The sequence below is a fragment of the Lissotriton vulgaris genome, chromosome 2_1, assembly GCF_964263255.1.
Source record: "Lissotriton vulgaris chromosome 2_1, aLisVul1.2, whole genome shotgun sequence".
NCBI classification, from domain to species: Eukaryota; Metazoa; Chordata; class Amphibia; order Caudata; family Salamandridae; genus Lissotriton; species Lissotriton vulgaris.
Genome location: NC_141687.1, coordinates 708,465,280 through 708,482,662, shown reverse-complemented (window position 1 = coordinate 708,482,662; position 17,383 = coordinate 708,465,280). Strand labels below are relative to the sequence as shown.

At 44.7% G+C, this 17,383-nt stretch overlaps 1 protein-coding gene across 2 annotated transcripts in view; it reads right to left on the bottom strand.

The window, feature by feature from the left end:
- The window catches only part of RNF141 (ring finger protein 141), a 259,994-nt gene that overhangs the window by 233,402 nt on the left and 9,209 nt on the right, over positions 1-17,383 (bottom strand). Inside the window, exon 2 of one of the 2 annotated variants that reach the window (XM_086955955.1) lies at positions 11,456-11,573. The exons of the other annotated variant lie outside the window; for it this stretch is intronic. The gene's annotated coding sequence lies outside the window, so the exon portion shown is untranslated. The remainder of the gene's footprint in view (positions 1-11,455; positions 11,574-17,383) is intronic. 2 annotated transcript variants of the gene reach the window in all.

The following is a 17,383-nucleotide window of genomic DNA, read 5'->3' as shown; positions in this document are numbered from 1 at the left end:
ATTGTGTAAAACTTCAGTCGGGTCCACTCCATCCTATTTAATGCGGACTTCATTAGGTCTTATTGGGGCAATGTTGGTAGCGCAACTGGGAGTTATGCCACCAACATTGCCCCAGAAAAAAACTGACAATATAATATGGTATGGTTCCTCAGGCCCGGACAGGCAATACTTGGTATGATACACCACTTGCATGCATTAGCAGATATTAGGATATGATCAATAACCAATGCAGAATTCCTCCTTATAAAGGTTGGAATAGGGACCCCATTACTATTGGGTTCACATTGTAATTAATATAAGTCAAACTTGGTAATTAACAAATTCAATTGGTCACCATAGTCATTGTGGGGGAAATGTGAGCAACTATTCCAAGCCTCATCACTGACCCCGCAAACCTGTGTTGTAGAGAATCTGCATAGACGGGTATTAACATTTCTGGCCCATATTCTTATAAAGTTATTGATAATCAACTGTAGTAAAGACTCCAATCCCCCTTCAAGGGCTAAAACAACCTTACCCCGGGTGTTGTTAAATACATTGTTATAAAAGTTAACCAAAACTGCATCCCGGCCTCCCCTAAAAGTTATCCATAAGATTAATGAGTGTGGGCCTGTTATTTTACTCTTTTTGCTTACCGGGAGCCTGTTCGATATAAGGGCCATAAGCCCCCCTTTTGCCCTCCCTGCTGTCGAAGGCTCAGCCACCAGCCAGTGTGTTGAAAAACCCTCAAAATAAACAGGCTCAGTGCACTCATTTTCTTGGATACATAATATATCCAGATAACGTATTATCTCCATCCACTCTGGTGTACCCTGTTTTTTTGCTAGCCCCCCTACATTCCAGGTCGCAATTTTATAACTGCTATCCATTCCTAGACCACTACTACTTGAAGATATCAGAATAGCTAGAGCGGCTGTTGGGAGTGTGTGATCCGCTATATCGTCAAAAATTTACGATGGAGCGGCTGCTAAAAGTATATGGACCGCTGTGTCATCAGAAAGCGACAGTGGAGCAACATATAAAGTGACAGCATTATCATAATTTCCCGAGATAGAAATATTTATATCCTCTTTCCTCCCTAAATAAAATGGAGGCTCATTCCCCATGGGTTGCCCTATCTCATGGAAGTCAATATCCTGGAGGTCACTCAGTATCTGATATCTGTTAGTGATTGGTTGACATGAGGGGGATACTGAGGCAGAGTAGTTGGATATTGATCCATATATACTCATCTGAGGCACAGAAGCCTGGAAGTGCCTATAGAAAAAACCCAAGGGCTGTAGAGACAATCTGTTCTGGATAAACATAACGTACCTCCCCCAATAGAAATCCCTTTACCCACCTTGGTTCCCTGAAATTAATTATAATGCAATCCCCCATTCAATGTTTTCTCAAGGGGCCAATCAAGCACACTCTCCTTGTAAACAGAATTTGGTGAGCTACCTCAATTGGGTATCAGCAGTTCCTATCAAACCACTGAACCACTCTGTTCTTTATTGAGTTGTGGGATTCTATTTGGCCCGGGAGCAAGGGGCGAGCAATAACTATAACTGCCACGTAGGGGCAGCATTCGGGAGGTAAATTCATGGTAACCTGGGTTTCTATTGCACTGGGATCTATTACATCGGCAATACTTTCCTCAGTAAGTTTAGAAATTCGTGAAATATAGAGGGGGTTTGTCTGTGTATCTTTGCCTTCGTTAGGGCTGTTTTAATGGCTAGAAAGTTGTAATGGCTAGAAAGTTGTAGAGTTCTATGTCTGGTAGATTGTGTTCTTTTTTCAGGTTGTTGAAAGTGTAAGGTGCTCCTTCCGGTTCTAGTTGTATTGGGAATTGGATCCCCCAGCTTTTCCAAGCACTCATATCTAAGGTTTTACCTCTGTATTCTAGTTTACGGTCTATTGTCAGTAGGGCCTGTTTTGTGAGCTTTAGGATGGGGTTGATGTTGAGTGCATTCTTGTTCACTGTTAGTAGAGTGAGTGGGGCAGAGTTGTTTAGCATCGCTCTCTCTATGGTTAGCCAGGTTGGTGTGTATTTTTGGGTGGGTAACCAGTGCATTCCTTGTCTGGCTATGAATGCTAGTTGGAATGTTTTAGGGTCCGCTATGTTGAGCTCGCCTAGTTTTTTTGCTAATCTGAGCTTGCGTAGGCCTATCCTCTCTTTTTTTCCCTGCCATATAAATTTGTTGATCATTAAGTCTAATTTTTTGTGGAAGTCTTCTGTCAAGGGCAGTGGGAGCATGTCTGCAAAATAGTTAATTATTGGAGTGACCATCATTTTGATTGTTTCTATGCGGCCCCACCAGGTGATAAACTTGGGTGACCATGAGTCTAGCAGGGTTTTAACTTTGGTCATTGTAACGGTCTCGTTCAGTTCTAGGGTGCTTCTTAGATTCCTTTTGAATTGGATGCCCAGGTATTTGATGGCCTTTGGTTGCCACGCTAGACCTATATTTCCTATTACTTCTCCGGTGGTGCGCACGTTGAGTGGCATGCAGTCGGATTTGTCCTTGTTGAGTTTGTAGCCTGAGTGTTTCGGATATGTTTCTATTGTGTTCATGAGTGCTGGTATGGATTTGGCGGGGTCGTTTGTCAAGATTAAAAGATCGTCTGCATAGGCAACGATTTTGGCTGTTGTGTTGTTTATCGATATTCCTGCAATTTGTCTGTTCGCTAGGGTACCCGTGATCAGGGGTTCCAGTGCCAGTAGGCATAGTAGCGGGGATAGAGGGCACTCCTGTCTCATTCCTCTTTCAAGTTCGAACGGTGCGGAGGATCCTCCGTTGAAGGCAATATTTGCTATGGGTTTTTTATATAGCGCCATTACTTTCTTTGTGTATTAATTTCCTACGTTGTATTGTTGCAGGCACTTCTCGAGGAAGTGCCAGGAGACTCGGTCGAACGCTTTTTCAGCGTCTAGTGTGATAGCTACGACCGGTCGCATGGAGTTTGAGGCATGTTCGATCATCTGACATAGCAGTCTGGTATTGTCATGCGACATACGGGATTTCATGTACCCTACTTGCGTGCTTCCGATTAGCTGGGGTAGGAATTTGTTGAGTCTGGTGGCTAGTACTTTTGCGTATAGCTTGCAATCTAAGTTGATCAGAGATATGGGGCGGTAGTTTTTGGGCCATTGCGTGTCCTTGCCTTCTTTAGGGATGACTATGATGTCAGCTTGGGACATGGTTTCTGTTGTTGTGCCCTCTGTCGCACATTGATTGAATGCTTTTGTCAGGACTGGTGCGAGGAGATCATTGAACTTTTTGTAGAAAGGTGCTGTGTAGCCATCTGGCCCTGGTGCCTTATTGTCTTTTAGTGAATATATGGCAGTTACTATTTCGGATTGTTTGAAATCTTGGCCTAATGCCCCAGCTTTCTCATCTGGTAGTTTGGGCAGGTTGAGTTTTTTTAAGTAGTCTATGGTGCCTGGTTCGTCTATGTTGTTGTCTTTGGTGTAAAGCTCTTTGTAGAACTCTCTGAAGGTCTTTAAGATTCCCGTATGGCTTGTGTGTGTTGTGTTTTGCTTGTCAGTAATATTTGAGATGGAGTTTCTGTTTGCGTTTGAGGTATGAAGCTAATATCTTCCCTGCTTTGTTGGCTTCGCATAGGTTGATCTGTGTGTACTTCTTGATCCACAAACCTGCCCTCTCGCTTAGGATTCTGTTATATTCATATTTCTTACTTTTGAGGGTGAGGAGGAGATCTGAGTTTGACATATCATCTATGTGTTTTGCTTCTAGTTCCTTGATACTGTCACAACAAGAGCTACACACCCTGTGGGCTTCCCCATCTAAGTGCATGATATCCCCAGTACTGGCGCAAACAAAATTCTGGCTATTACACCAAGCCTATTGGACACCAGCAGAGCTCGCATCAATAGGACTATTAGACAATGATAGATGCTGGAACTGCGGCCTAGAAAAGGGGGACCTAGAACATATCATCCTCAACTGCACTAAAGTCAAAACCTTCTGGAGACGGGTTTTAGCTTTCACCAACGGCACACTAAGTAGCAACATCAAGCTCACGTTTGCCTCTCTAGCCACAGCACAGATCTCACAAGAAGTCAATACGCAAGAAGACAAGAACCTCCTTGATTTTCTACTCACCACAGCAACAAAAATTATACTTACAAACAGGAAAGATACAGCCAAGGCCACCTTCAAAGGCTGGCTCAACTGGGTGATCTTCCTAAGGGGAGCGGACACCACTACCCTTAGAAACGCACCAGGTAGACACCACGACCGAGCAATGTGGACCAAACTAGACAAACACATGGACACATTCAAACCGCCATAGCCACACCTTTTCCTTCAACACAGGCCCACCGCCCCCTGACCGGTAACTGCCCTATTCCTGTCCAACAAACCGCCCCCAGTCTGGATTTATGTTTTGTGTGTGTATGTCTACATTTTTGTTTTGCACAAACGTCGGCGAATAACATTCAAAACGTCTGTTATATCTGTTACATGTAACCTGTAAATACTATTAAACATTTAAAAAAAAAAAAAAGAAATTTGTGGAATATCTCTTAAGTGTTAAATGAGCATTGATTGCATTGGATATCTTGGGCGACGCTGTACTAGGGGTACAGAGGTAAGCGATCGTTCACGGCCCCTGGGAATGGCTTCGGTCGGGACACCCACGGCCTTTGACTTCTCAGTGTTAGTGCTTGATGCCACTGTACTAACCCTCGATAAATTAGTCATTGTAGTTGTAACTGGAGCTAGAGCTAATGCCCTGTCAGACACCTCCTTAAATTTCCCCATAGGTGGTGTGAAGCAATGAGTCCTAATCTGTTTGACTTCAGCTATCAGGGACTCTTAGCTTCTCTTGAAATGGTACTAACAAGGCTTCCATTCTAGAGGTAAACCTAGCCAATAATGAGGACCATTGTAAAGCCCCGCATGTTCGTGTCCCTGCCTCTAAACAAGATGGGATAGCAGTTGTGGAGGTATATGATCCTCTGGGACCACCACTCGTTACAGTGTTTTTTTTACATTTCCTTTTCCTTTTGGGGGTAGGGAGGAGGTCGGGTGTTGTATTACAAGGGGATAGTGTAGCCTTGTCATTAATTTGAACATCCAAGTTATCGGCATCAATAAGGCAGTGGGTTGCCCTAGTTAGGCTCTCTGTTACTGTTGGTGTAATTGTGCCATTTACAGGGAAACCAGTAGTACAGCACCCATTCCCTCTCCCAGTTGAAAGCCGTCGTTCTGCTATATCTATCTCTTGGGAAATCACTAGGCTTGGGCGAAGCACTACGCTACGCTCGCGTAGTTTGCGAAGTTTGCGCTACTTCGCACTACGCAAACTGCACATAGCACAGTGCAAACACGTGTAGCGTAGTGCAGCTGTCATTTTTTGCTTATGCCGGCGAGACTTTTTCCTCGTTCGCGATCAGCAACATCAAGTTGCTGATCGCGAGCGTGGAAAATAAACCTCCCGGCGAGATTCTCAACGCGGGGAGGTCAGGTTTCTCATTGCGAGTGGTCACGTATGCTCGTGACCGCTCGCGATGAGAAACTACCAGTCCACGTTGAGAAAGCTGCGGCTCGAGTAAAAATCTACTCGAGCGGCAGAAAACTACAGCTTGCACAGTGCGAATAGGCTACTACGCAGTTTGCGTAGTGCTACGCGTAGCTCTCGAAGTGCACTTCGCGTAGCTTTGCAAAGCACTACTTCGCAAACTACGCCCAGCCCTAGAAATCACGTCAACTGCCAGCACTAGAAACAAATCAATAGTTGATCTAGAGTTAGCAGGTGCTGGCGGGGTGTTTGTTGCTTTACGTTTACCCATAATCGCCTGTTTGACTACTTGCTAAAGTAGAAGAAGGAAGAGAAAAGAGGGGAACAACAAACAAAAATTTAGCAATTAGACGAGTCTGTTGCAAGCCCACAGTGTAAAGTGTATGCAGGCGCTAGCCAGTTGTTGGCAATATGGTCCAGGAGATAGCTACTCATTAGCAGATATATCTCTCAGAAGTTCTATTGTGACGCTGGCGGCTATGTCAATTTACTATAGAAAGTCTGAGACGGGCCAAAAAACCACACAAGGAAGTAATCAAAAGACAGTACCTTTCAGTAGATTTAAGTCACATATGTCAGAGGGGGGCCCAGGCCGGCCTTCTCCGATCAGTGACAGGCAATGATGGGTCTGCGGGAGCCTCGCAGGTAATTTATACACCTCCGTGCACTTCGGGAATGACAGAGGAGCTGGGGAGTCAGAGCTTAGTAGTTCGCTCCTCTCTCCCTGGCGCTGTGGCAGCAGGCAAACAAGAAACATGCTCCCCTTCAAGAGTTATTTACATAAGGCAAGATAATACATTACAGTAGTACCTCACTCAATCTTAAGGCTTTAGATACATACAATAATGTATATTACAGAAACAATGTCAGAGACATAACACTTCATTACTCACAAACATGATGATGGTAGCATCGTGCAGATACAATGTGTTATCTTCATTTGTTATTCCCCACAAACATGATGCAGATAACATACTGCAGATGCATACTCCAGTAATTTCACCAAAACAGCTAATTAAATGTGAATTACTAATGTTTAAGCATTGAAAACAATGGAATGCCAAATGTTACAGCACTATATATATATCCCAGCTCCCAAAAAAACAACAGACCTTCGTCTGCAATGAAATCCTCAAAACTGATCAAGAAGGTAGCGAATGGAAAAGGCACTGTTAAGCCATAAATGTGGTGCATTAAATAACGTAGCACTTCAATACTGAATTGCCTTCAGTGCAATAATACACGTGGGCATGTTTCTCCTCAACAAAATGCACTGCTTGTTTGAATTAAAGGAGCTTCCCTCTAGAAATTGCAACTCAACAGAACCCACATACTCATGATACAGACCACACTGCAATAAAAGCTAATCAACACCAGTCTGTGATGGACAGTTATGAAAAGCCATACAGCAGACTACCAAAAGGCTCTAATGCCCTATTAACAGCACATTGTGTACTATCAAATTGGCCAAAACCGATCCTGAGTTGCTTGTGTTCTAGTTCAGAGAGGGCTTGGCAGTTAGGGCTGGACTGTTTCTACAGCAGCAGAACCAACGATGCTACCCCAAGTGATTGCCAGTGGTTAGACAAATTGCAAGCATTACTCCAACCATCGTTGGATTAAATTATGATACTTTCAACATGTCATTTTATCTCTTTACAGTGTTTTTTTTTTTGAAAACCTTTATTGGAAAATCAGGATATACATGCGCAAGCCCACAACCATCATGGCCGGCTGCAAAGACAGTCAATAAGAACAGGAGAGTAGCATGCAATAGGTCAATATACTAGCAGGATACATCAAAGTACATTATAAAGACTGTGGGGTGTGCGACATAGGATATGAGGTTTTCTTTTTTAAATTTAGAAGAAGAGAGGGGGCTGCGACAACAAGGACTACACACCTTACATAAAGACAAAAAAAGAAGCAGGGGGGATAAACCCCAGTAATATTCGGTGGTGGGCTATAAGTAAGCAACTCTACAATCAAGCAGCCATAGCGCAAAAACCTGGACAATAGCAACGATATAGAGGGCAACTTTACCAAGTCCGATCCCCGAAAGCCCACCCCTAAAAAGCGAGGGATAGAGAAATATTGAGATGCCAATTATAGAAAAAGAACAAAGGTGCGAGACCCCGTGACAGTCAGCCCCACTAAAGAGGAAGACCCTCCCAAAGCCGGAAAAGAGCGATAGGGACCATAGAACAAAACAAACTAAAACAAAAAACCCCCCCCGCACCCGCCACCCTGCACCCCTGTAATGGCTACGGCCTAACCCACTAACAGCGTGCCTGTCGCCCCGGAACTGCCCCACAGTAGGGAAATTATAAAGAGTGGAGGAGGAGAGGAGCGAACCCGCTCCCGGGCACCCAGTGCCCCCTCGCCGGCGAGTGAACATATCAGTACAAGGGGTAATCATTGAGCAATGTATACACAGTAGGGAAAACTACGAGCGGAGCGTGAGAATTAACACACCGAAAACAGGATTAATCACAAGGCAGTACAGTTCGCATTCCCAAAGCATCCATACCCACTGTAGTAGCGATGTCGTGAAGCAATACCCCCTGCAACCAAAAGCACAAGCAAGAATGGAAGCTAGCCTTTAGCAGTCCCTCGGCCCTTCTCGCACATGAAATTATTGAGCACAGTACATGAACCAAAGCAGCAAGAACCAGGTCAGAGTAGCATATCCGGGAACAGAGTCAACTCGGCGCAACATCATGGAGGTCAACGTGTCACTCAGCCCTCACAGTAGTAGCACAGAGGACGATGACCCGGAGGGGGGATAGTTATCCTTGTCCAGTCTTGCGTAAAGTACCAGAATCAGCGACAGTACCAATCTCCAGCAAGTGCGGCGTGTGAAACCAGTCAGTGATACAGCCCTTCCAAACTCCATTCCACGAAGCAACACAGGAGAGCCCCAGTTCAATGTTAAAGTACAGCAGGAACAGCGCAAGAGCATCAAGCGGCAGGTCGTTGGGGAAGGATATTGCAGCCAGATCCAGACTAGCATGTCCAAAACGCTCAGTGCTTCCAACAATACACATATGGAAAGTCCGAAGACGCCGTGATTCCGACCATCTAGCTGCGGTGAAAGGCGCCATCTTGTAACCTCCTGGCGCTGAAGACGGCGTCTCACTGTACAAGAGCGGGCCAGCCGATATCATTGACTCCACCGCTAGGATCGTGGTATCCAACTTGCCCCCCAACAATAGGGCGCCCTGCACCAAGGTTTCACGGAGGGCAGCCAAAGAAGCCAGTAATGCGTCGAGGCGCAAACCAGTGCTGTGTACCCCGTGCGGCATGGTCTCCTTCACCATAGTAGCGCGGGCAGAGCAGGGCCGGTGTGGGGCCGGGGTGCGGGCTGGAAGGCGGCGAATAATGTAGCCCCCCCGGCGGGGTCACCGAGAGCTAGCAAAAGGCGCCGCTGGGATTAGCGCAGGTGAAGGGCGGCTCGCGAGAAATTAGGGAGCCTCCCGCAAAAGTCGGGATGTTTAGAAGAATACCTTTGGGCGGAGCGGATACAATGTTGCACTGTCCGGGGAAGCGGGGGCACAGGGAGAGTCTCAGTCTTCGCATGTAGTCAGGAGAAGCGCCGTCACACGCCCCCTCAGAGCAGATCGGTCCCTCCAGGTCAGCGGCGGCCGTTGTTGTTTACTTGGGGTCCAGCCTCGCAAGATGGCCGAGTCCCCGGTCTTAGAGCTGCTGCGGGCCGCTGGAGTCGCCGACGTTTTCTCGCCTCCGGAAGCAGGTACGGACCTCGGGATTGCACCCTCGATGATCGGATGCTTTCATATCCCCGTACCCTCCGTTGTGCCGCGGCGATTCACGCAGGATGTAGTCTCGACAGGAGACGATGATCGGAGCCGAGGGACTAGGCGGCCATTGCGGTCGCCGGCTTGGCTCCTCCTTAGGACTCTTTACAGTGTTAATAAAAAGTACATTGGTGTCCGCAATGCCAATAAAATGTAGATATTATGGTCACATTACAGAGCTACCAGAGACAAGCTGAGAATCAAAACCGCACAAGGTGTAAAACATGATCACACCCCCAAACAGCATCAAACAAATAAGTCTGATCTGTTGCAGAAGGGCCTGGCAGGAAAGGGTTAATGGGATATTTCAATACTTTATTGTCTATGGAGGCTGCCCATGCTTGTTACTGGCAATTGGAAAATTACAATATTTAATATAAAAAAATGTGAAGAATACCCAATCCTCCCACAAAGTTATCTTTATATTGTGTGATTTGATTAACGTTGCTGGAACAATATACTTTAAACTTTATACGAATTTACAACTGTTGGGACAGAAAAGTTCCCTACATGGTGACGGATGTGCACCCCTGCCCTGAGTGCTCCAGACTGCATGGATATTTGAACACCTGGTACTGATTTTTGCTCATGGGCAAACACGGATTCCTCCCGAGAGCCAAGACCTAGGCTTGTCTCATGGTAATGCAGTCTCAAACTGGGAGGGGTGTGTTTTGATGCCAGTGCATTGGCATATGTTTCTCTAGTAGATTGTAAGGTGGATGGAACTCCAAGAGTCAATATCATGCAGGGAAAACCCTCTTGACCTATATTACTTTACTTGCGGCAAACGTTAGCTCATAGCTTGGGGAAAACAACAATGCACTACTACTCCGAAGGTTAATTTTTAAAAAAAATATTTCACATTTTATTTCTTTTTTTCTTTTTTCAATTATCAGCTTCAAATTTTATTACATTTTCTTTTCGATTGTACAGGTAATTTTTTACATTATTTACATTTGTACACCGATCAGAATTTCCTCTTGATGTATAGTCTAAGAGAGAAATGAGAGTGTTAAACAATTGTTTTTCAACAATACTGTAAGTACTCGTCCAATATCTCAATCTCTTCACTTATGATGTATCCTATTAACACTATGCCTCCTAATTTAGAAAATACATATTTACAAACCCCCAAAAGAACTCAATCATACCTCTACACACAATACTACAGTATCTCTTACACTCCTTACTTTCACACTATCTACCACACCTCAAAACTACATACACAGATGATAACCTAGGGGGGAGAAACTCTGCCCTCTAATACTGTGTTGTGAACTGGGGTCTCTCATATATACTGGTCAACACGCGTTTCGATGGTCTTTAATTTCTTCTTACACCATCTTCTTCAGGACCTGTTACTTTTACGAATATGTAACGGCTTGAATGTAGTGGGAATACACGAAAGCTGAAAGAAATTTTAATATAGAGCATTGTTTAGCTTCATTTAAAGAACCTTTTTTACATTACTCCTGCAACAAAAGTTTTTTTTTAAATGTTTGGCAAATGCACCATATATCATTGTTCTCTCAAGATGTAGAGTAGAGCCACCACCAGCGGATAATATACTAAAAAGATGTGCATATTTACATTGAAGGTGAGAAGAAGTAAAGCGAGAAGGAGTGAGCTTTTCAATGGTCCCTCCAAGAATTCTAATATTTACATACTAATAGATCACTGAGAATTTAGCTCTCTGATGTTTAATCATTTACCTTGTGCTCAGGAGCAATGTTTCTATTTGGGTTTCTAAAAATATCAATCATAAAGGGTTCTAATTTCACTGTTGCTACTGTAGTGGTAGGCTCTCTTGGGGGGAAGAGAAAGGAAAGGCATATGTTATACTAAAAAGAGTCTATTGGGCTATATATTGCCAAAGCATTTGGCTAGTATGAGGTTGTGTGTCTGAGTTACCTTTTTTCCTTTTTTTAGGATCCGGAAAGAAGGTGGTAAGCAGTCAATCCTTATAGGTTAAGTAACTGGGATTGAATCTCATATATCACGATTACCTGCATAAGGAAATATGTTGCAAAGCGTGTAAGAGAACCCCCTACTGATGTCTATTTAGAAATTACTAAAAATAGTGCTATTGGATAAAAATTATTTATACATACCTATATATTTCCAATATTGTATTCTTTGTATGTCTGTCTCAAAACTGTTATTTTTTCAGTATCAGGACGGAGGGCTGCACAAGCGATCTTTGGTTGTTACTGCTGTGCTTCAGCGTGACTAAAGAGATAAACATAGTCGAAGATACTAGTAATGTTATTTTATTTACATATGCGGTTACAAGCTATCTTATTACTCTTTGTGGCTCTCGGTAATGTGCCGGAATGTGAAGCAAAGATATAGTATGCACATGGGACAGTGTTCCTCCGTGACATTGCTAGCACTAAGGGATTTACTAATTAGCAATAGTTACACTCGCTTCTAGTGTAACCGCGTGTTTGTTATGCTCGAGATACTGCTAATACACACCGGTGCTGGTACTAATGAGGTTGCTACTTGTCGCTGGTTTCACTCACATAAAATTATTATTGCGTATTGTTTTGTGTTAATCATGCACAAGCGGCAAAGACCCTATTTGCCCCTCCCCTCAAAGAGTATTTAGCTGGCTTCGTAAAGTCTGAACCTGATAAGATTGTGCGTAGATACACAAACCGTGATAATTAGCCCTATCCCCTGAATTTGAAATATAGGGATACGGCTCATAGGGACGTATTACCTGCTAATACCAAAATTATATATCGGCTCACCTTTGTTAACTTTATGCCGGCAGCTCAATCTTCCTCAGTATGAACGTCCACCAATGAAAGGCAATGGCGACACTAAAAACTGCTTTTATACTCTACTGTGTACATGTGAGTGTTTACCTCGCGTCTCTATACCTGGTGCTGCTAATGATGACGACATGATGCAAGCGACGAAGTTTTAGGTATTAGTCCTTTCATTGTTTTCACTGTAGTGATGTTATCTAGGCGCCATCTTAAAACATGTTTATACGCTTTTAAGAGGACATGTACACAGTAGAGTATAAAAGCCGTTTTTAGTATCATGAAAGCAGATGAGAGCAGTGCCAACAGGTGGGACATTTTAAAGGAGCCTATCTGGTGAAGGACACTGTACCATCAGCACCTGTGATAACTAGCGGGTTACACATAGTGAAGGGACCCAAGAGGGCCCAGCTGCGCTCAACCTAGTGGTTATGGATAGCTGGAATAGGGATCCAGATGCTCTGAAACATATTGATCCTAACACAATGGGGTTTGTACAAGAATTCAGTACCAGTGAGAGGAAAGTGCCTGACCTGAGAGATACTGGAGCTTTCAGTACTATGACTGAGAGGAAGCATCTCAAGCCTGATGAGATTATCTCTAGTACCAAGGATACAGGTTTGGTAGCCAGTGGTGAAGACATAGAATACCCACTTGCCGGAGTTGAGGTAGAAATCAATGGCAAAGAGGCTATGGTATATGCATGGGTGAGAGAGAAGGAATGTGCTACTTGTCTCTTGGACAATCATTTGATTGTCCCTTGCTTAGTGCCAAGACCAGAAGCCTTCGTAGCTTGGACAGTAACAGCTGTGATGACAAGAGCACAGGTTGTGCTACAGTCTCAGAAGAACAATTGGATCATTCCCAATTTGCAGGGAGCAGGACAAGGTAATTTGCAAGGAAGGGCAGATTCCTGGAAGGCACAGGTTGCCAAGTAAGTCAAAAGGGAGGACTAAGGTGCCATTAGTGCCCTTACGTTGTGAGAGTTCTATTTCAGTGGGTGGGAATGGACATTTGTGATCCTTTTTAACCTTCCACACCGTTAGACAACAACTATATCTTGGTTGTAGTAGATCATGCCACCAGGTATCCGGAGGTAGTACCCCAGAGGAACACGATTACAAAGGTGGTAGTGAAAGCTGTCCTGAGGATGTTTTTTAGGTTTGGATTTCCAACAACGGTGTTCCTTTACTGAGGAGCCAACCTAATCTCCTCATAAAGGAGAGGCGTGGAAGCAAGCTGGGGTGATTTACCACTTCTCCACAGAATACCACCCATAAAGCAATGGTAAAGCAATGGTTACGTGGAGTGGTTCATCAAGTCACTCAAAAGCATGATGGGAACTCTACCAGAAACGCTAAAAAGGAAGTTGGATCTTTTCCTGACATTACTCTTGTTCAAATATAGAGAGATTCCACAGAAGGAAGTTGGGTTCAGAGCCTTTGAACCTCTTTATGGACACCTGGTGGGGCCGCACTCACATTTAGTTGGAGAAGAGTGGGAGGGAACCTCAGTCTCCACAAAAGGATGTGGTGGACTATGTGACTGGCCTCAAGAAGCTGATGTCATAATGCGAATCAGGAGAAAGAAAACCTTCAAGCAAGTCAATCGTTTATGAAAGACCGGTATGACCAAAAAGCTAGGTGGATTAGGTATCGTGAAGGACAGGAGGTGTGGGTGCTGAAGTCCAAGGCTTTGGAAGACAAGTGGTGTGGGCCATACAAGATAGTTCTGAAGGTTTCTGAGATCAACTATTTGGTGGACAACAAAGTTCAAACAAGGGAACCAAGGAAGGTGCCCTATGTGAACCGACTGAAGCTTTACCTCCAGAAACATTACACAGTGAATGTCATGGCTATGGCAGAGGAGATTGAGAAAGAAAATGAGCCTCTTCTTGACCTTCTATATAAGGACACAAATTATGGCACTGTGGAAGGGGTTCACATAGCTCGAGTCAACCCCTGAGCTGCAGAGAGAGTGTAGAGAGGTATTAGAATTGTATTCAAACCTCTTCTTGCTGACTTCAATCTGTGTCCACAACAGACACTCGTGGCAGTCTTCCAGTGAAGAGTAGAATGTAGACAATATCTGACCAGGTTCAGGGATGCAGCCAGCGCTATATAAAACTTTTCAAATAAATAAATAAGACGGGTGCTGCCAAGATTTTGGACCTGTGGGTAATTGAGAGATCTCTTAGTCCTTGGCCTAGTCCAGTGGTGCTAGTACCGATGCAAGCACCTTCAGATTTGCAGTTCTATGTATACTATCAAGCGCTCAAGGAGGTAGCCAAGACCAATGCCCATCCAAAGAGTATGAGCTATTGAATCGGTTGAGTGCTGCAAAGTACTTGAAAACCTGTGATTTGACCAGTGGGCACTGGCACATCTCCTTAGCACCAAGAGCGAAAAAGGCTGCATTTTCTAAACCAGAGGGGTTACATCAGTTCAAAGTAATGCCCTTTGGGTAGAAGCAAGCTCCTGCCACTATTCAGTGCATGGTGAACCATGTTCTCAAAAAGCTGGAGGAATTCTATGTGGCCAAACTACATGACAGTATGTATTTAGGAAATGATTGCAGGACCACCTTAGACACATAGGATACAGGAGGTGAAATAGACCACCAAGGCAACCAAGTGTCAGATGGGCAGTCCTCTGTAATCTACCTGGAGCATGAGGTGGGTAACGGGGAAATACTGGATATTTTAGGAACATTGATGCTAACATTGTGAGTCTAACTGTCACTGACTGTGCTGACTTTAAGGAAGCAGCCCAGGAAAGTGATTTAATGTGATGAAGAAGGCACTATGCAAGGCACAAATATGGTGACAATCACATAGAGATGCTGCAACATGCACATCCAGACTACAGTCGTCCTTCCATTGTACAGGTCTCTGGCAAAATAACTATACTCTTAAAATCACCTAGAAGACGAGTCCAAACCGCGAGTGGCATTTCAGAAATCCTATACTCCAAATCTGTTCATAAAGTGGTGTTTATATCATATGTTACAACTGTTTCTATAACAATGTGGTTTCAAGTACTCTATTAGAAACTATTTGGTGCAAGAGCAGTCCTTGAGAAGAGAAAACTCAAAGCCTGTTTTAAAGCGGTCTTGGGAAGGGGCGGATTGGCAAGGCGGGCATTTGGGAATGGGCCGAAGGGCCGGTGCCTCAGTGCCCTCTGTGGGCCGTTTTTTTCTCCCCTGTCCCAGTCCACAGAGAGTGGACTAGGAAAGGGAAGAAACATAAACGGCCCACGGAGGGCACGAGACAGACAGAGAAAATGAAAGCAGCCTCGCTGTGCGGCCGGACAGCGATTGTCATCTGTGGCCTCTCCTTCACCCCTGCCCTGCCAAGCAATCAAGCTGAGGCTGGGCTGGGGAGGGGTGATTGTTTGCAAGAATCGGCCTCCCTGGGGGCCAGGTGTTTCTCAGGCCTTTGAGCCATTTTCACCTCGGCCACCCTGGGGCCCATGCAGCCCAGAAACGGTGTTAGTCTTAGCACCTCGCCCACAGCCCTTCACATTCAGGGCATAGTGGACGAGGAAGAATGGGTCTTGCTGTGGGGGCCAGGTGATATTTGGAATTTTTTTATTTAATTTATTTATTTATGCGTTTTTATATAGCGCGGACTTTACCCGAAGGTGTCAGAGCGCTTCACACAAGGAACAGCAATAATACATGAGGAGAAAAATTACAAGTGGACAAATTACAAAAGCAAACGTTAAGTTACATGAATCAAAAGTGACAATAGTGAGCAACCAAAATACATGAGGTAGCAATCGGTACATTACAGGAGGAAAAAGTGATATGTGTGCAGGTTACAAAAGCGTACAAAGTACAAGTAGAGGTATAATACTGCAATAAATGGCAGACACTCCAGCACAAGAACAAACGTTACATAGGCAATGGTGGCACTTGTGCAAGTATCTAAAGCAAACAAAAGTGAGAGGTAGCATACAGTGTGATACCAGAGAAAAGTGACGTGTGCAAGTTACAAAAGGGTACCATACACAGGTACAAGGATAATACTGCAATAAATGGCAAACACTCCAACCACAAGAATACACTGGGAAGGCACTTCCCATGCACTAGCTTCACCCCAGCCTCCCCCCTGGCTACCTGGCTACCTTGGATGACCCAGAAAGCTGTGTTTTGTGCTCCCCTGCCAGGACATTTTCCCGAGGCCTGGAGGGCTGATTAATTTACTAATTGCAGGGGCCTTACCTCTGTTCATGTGCTCCTGAGCTGAAGGTCTGGGGAAGGCTAAGTAGGTTAGTAATAGCAGGGGCTTTGCTGCTTTTCAGGTGCTCATGTGCTGTAGGGCTGGAATAATTTTGTGACAGAAAGGGGCTTTGCTATTTTTTTTTAGTTGCTCAGCATGTAGGCCATTGGCACCTTTGCCCTGTGTCCTGTGCAAGAACAGTATCCTCCCACTTTCATTCCTTGTCTGTGCAAATAGTGTTTCATGAAAGGGCACGCCCCTTGAATGTGGGCCACGCCTCTTGAATGTGGGCCACTTTTTAGGTCGAAGCCTCCATTGCAGGGACTGGCCCTGCTGGAGGCAAAGACTTATTGTGAACAGGAGAATTTCAGTAATGCGTGAAACCACGCCCCCTTTTTAGGTCGAGCTGACGTTAGCATTCATGCGAAGCATGAATGCTGTCAGCTCGACAACTAATGTTATCAGTATTTAGGAGAGTGGACTCCAAAGTGTTACGAGCTTTTTCAGTGTCGGATTTCACCTCGGGAGCGCGCAGCATTGTCTGCAGTGGCAGGGTCAGTTTCGCTTTTTTATTACTTTCGTTTTTCCCGAGGCTGGCTGAGGCTGGCTTGGAATGAACAGGCTTGCTTTGAACATCATGATTAATTATTTTTAGCCGTCTTGTAATGAACATGCACGCTGGGATTCCTTTTAAAACACTTCTTTGTAAAGGCACATTTATAATTATCGGAAGCATCACAGTGAATAAATGGGTCAAGCTGCTGGTTTATTTATTTTTATTAACCTGGCTCCGTTAGCGTTGTAACTATTTTTGGAAGCCTGACGGCAGCGTTAGCTGGCAATGCAATGCTTACATTTAAATAATGTTGTCCATGTTTGCGCAAACTCGTTCCCGCACGTCGCCTTGCCCCTCTCGTGTCTCATTCCCTTGCGCAAACACACTCCACAGTCACGCATGCGCACATACCCAGCCACACACACTGCATACACACACTGCATACACACACGCAGACCCACGCGCGCACACACGCAGACCCACGCGC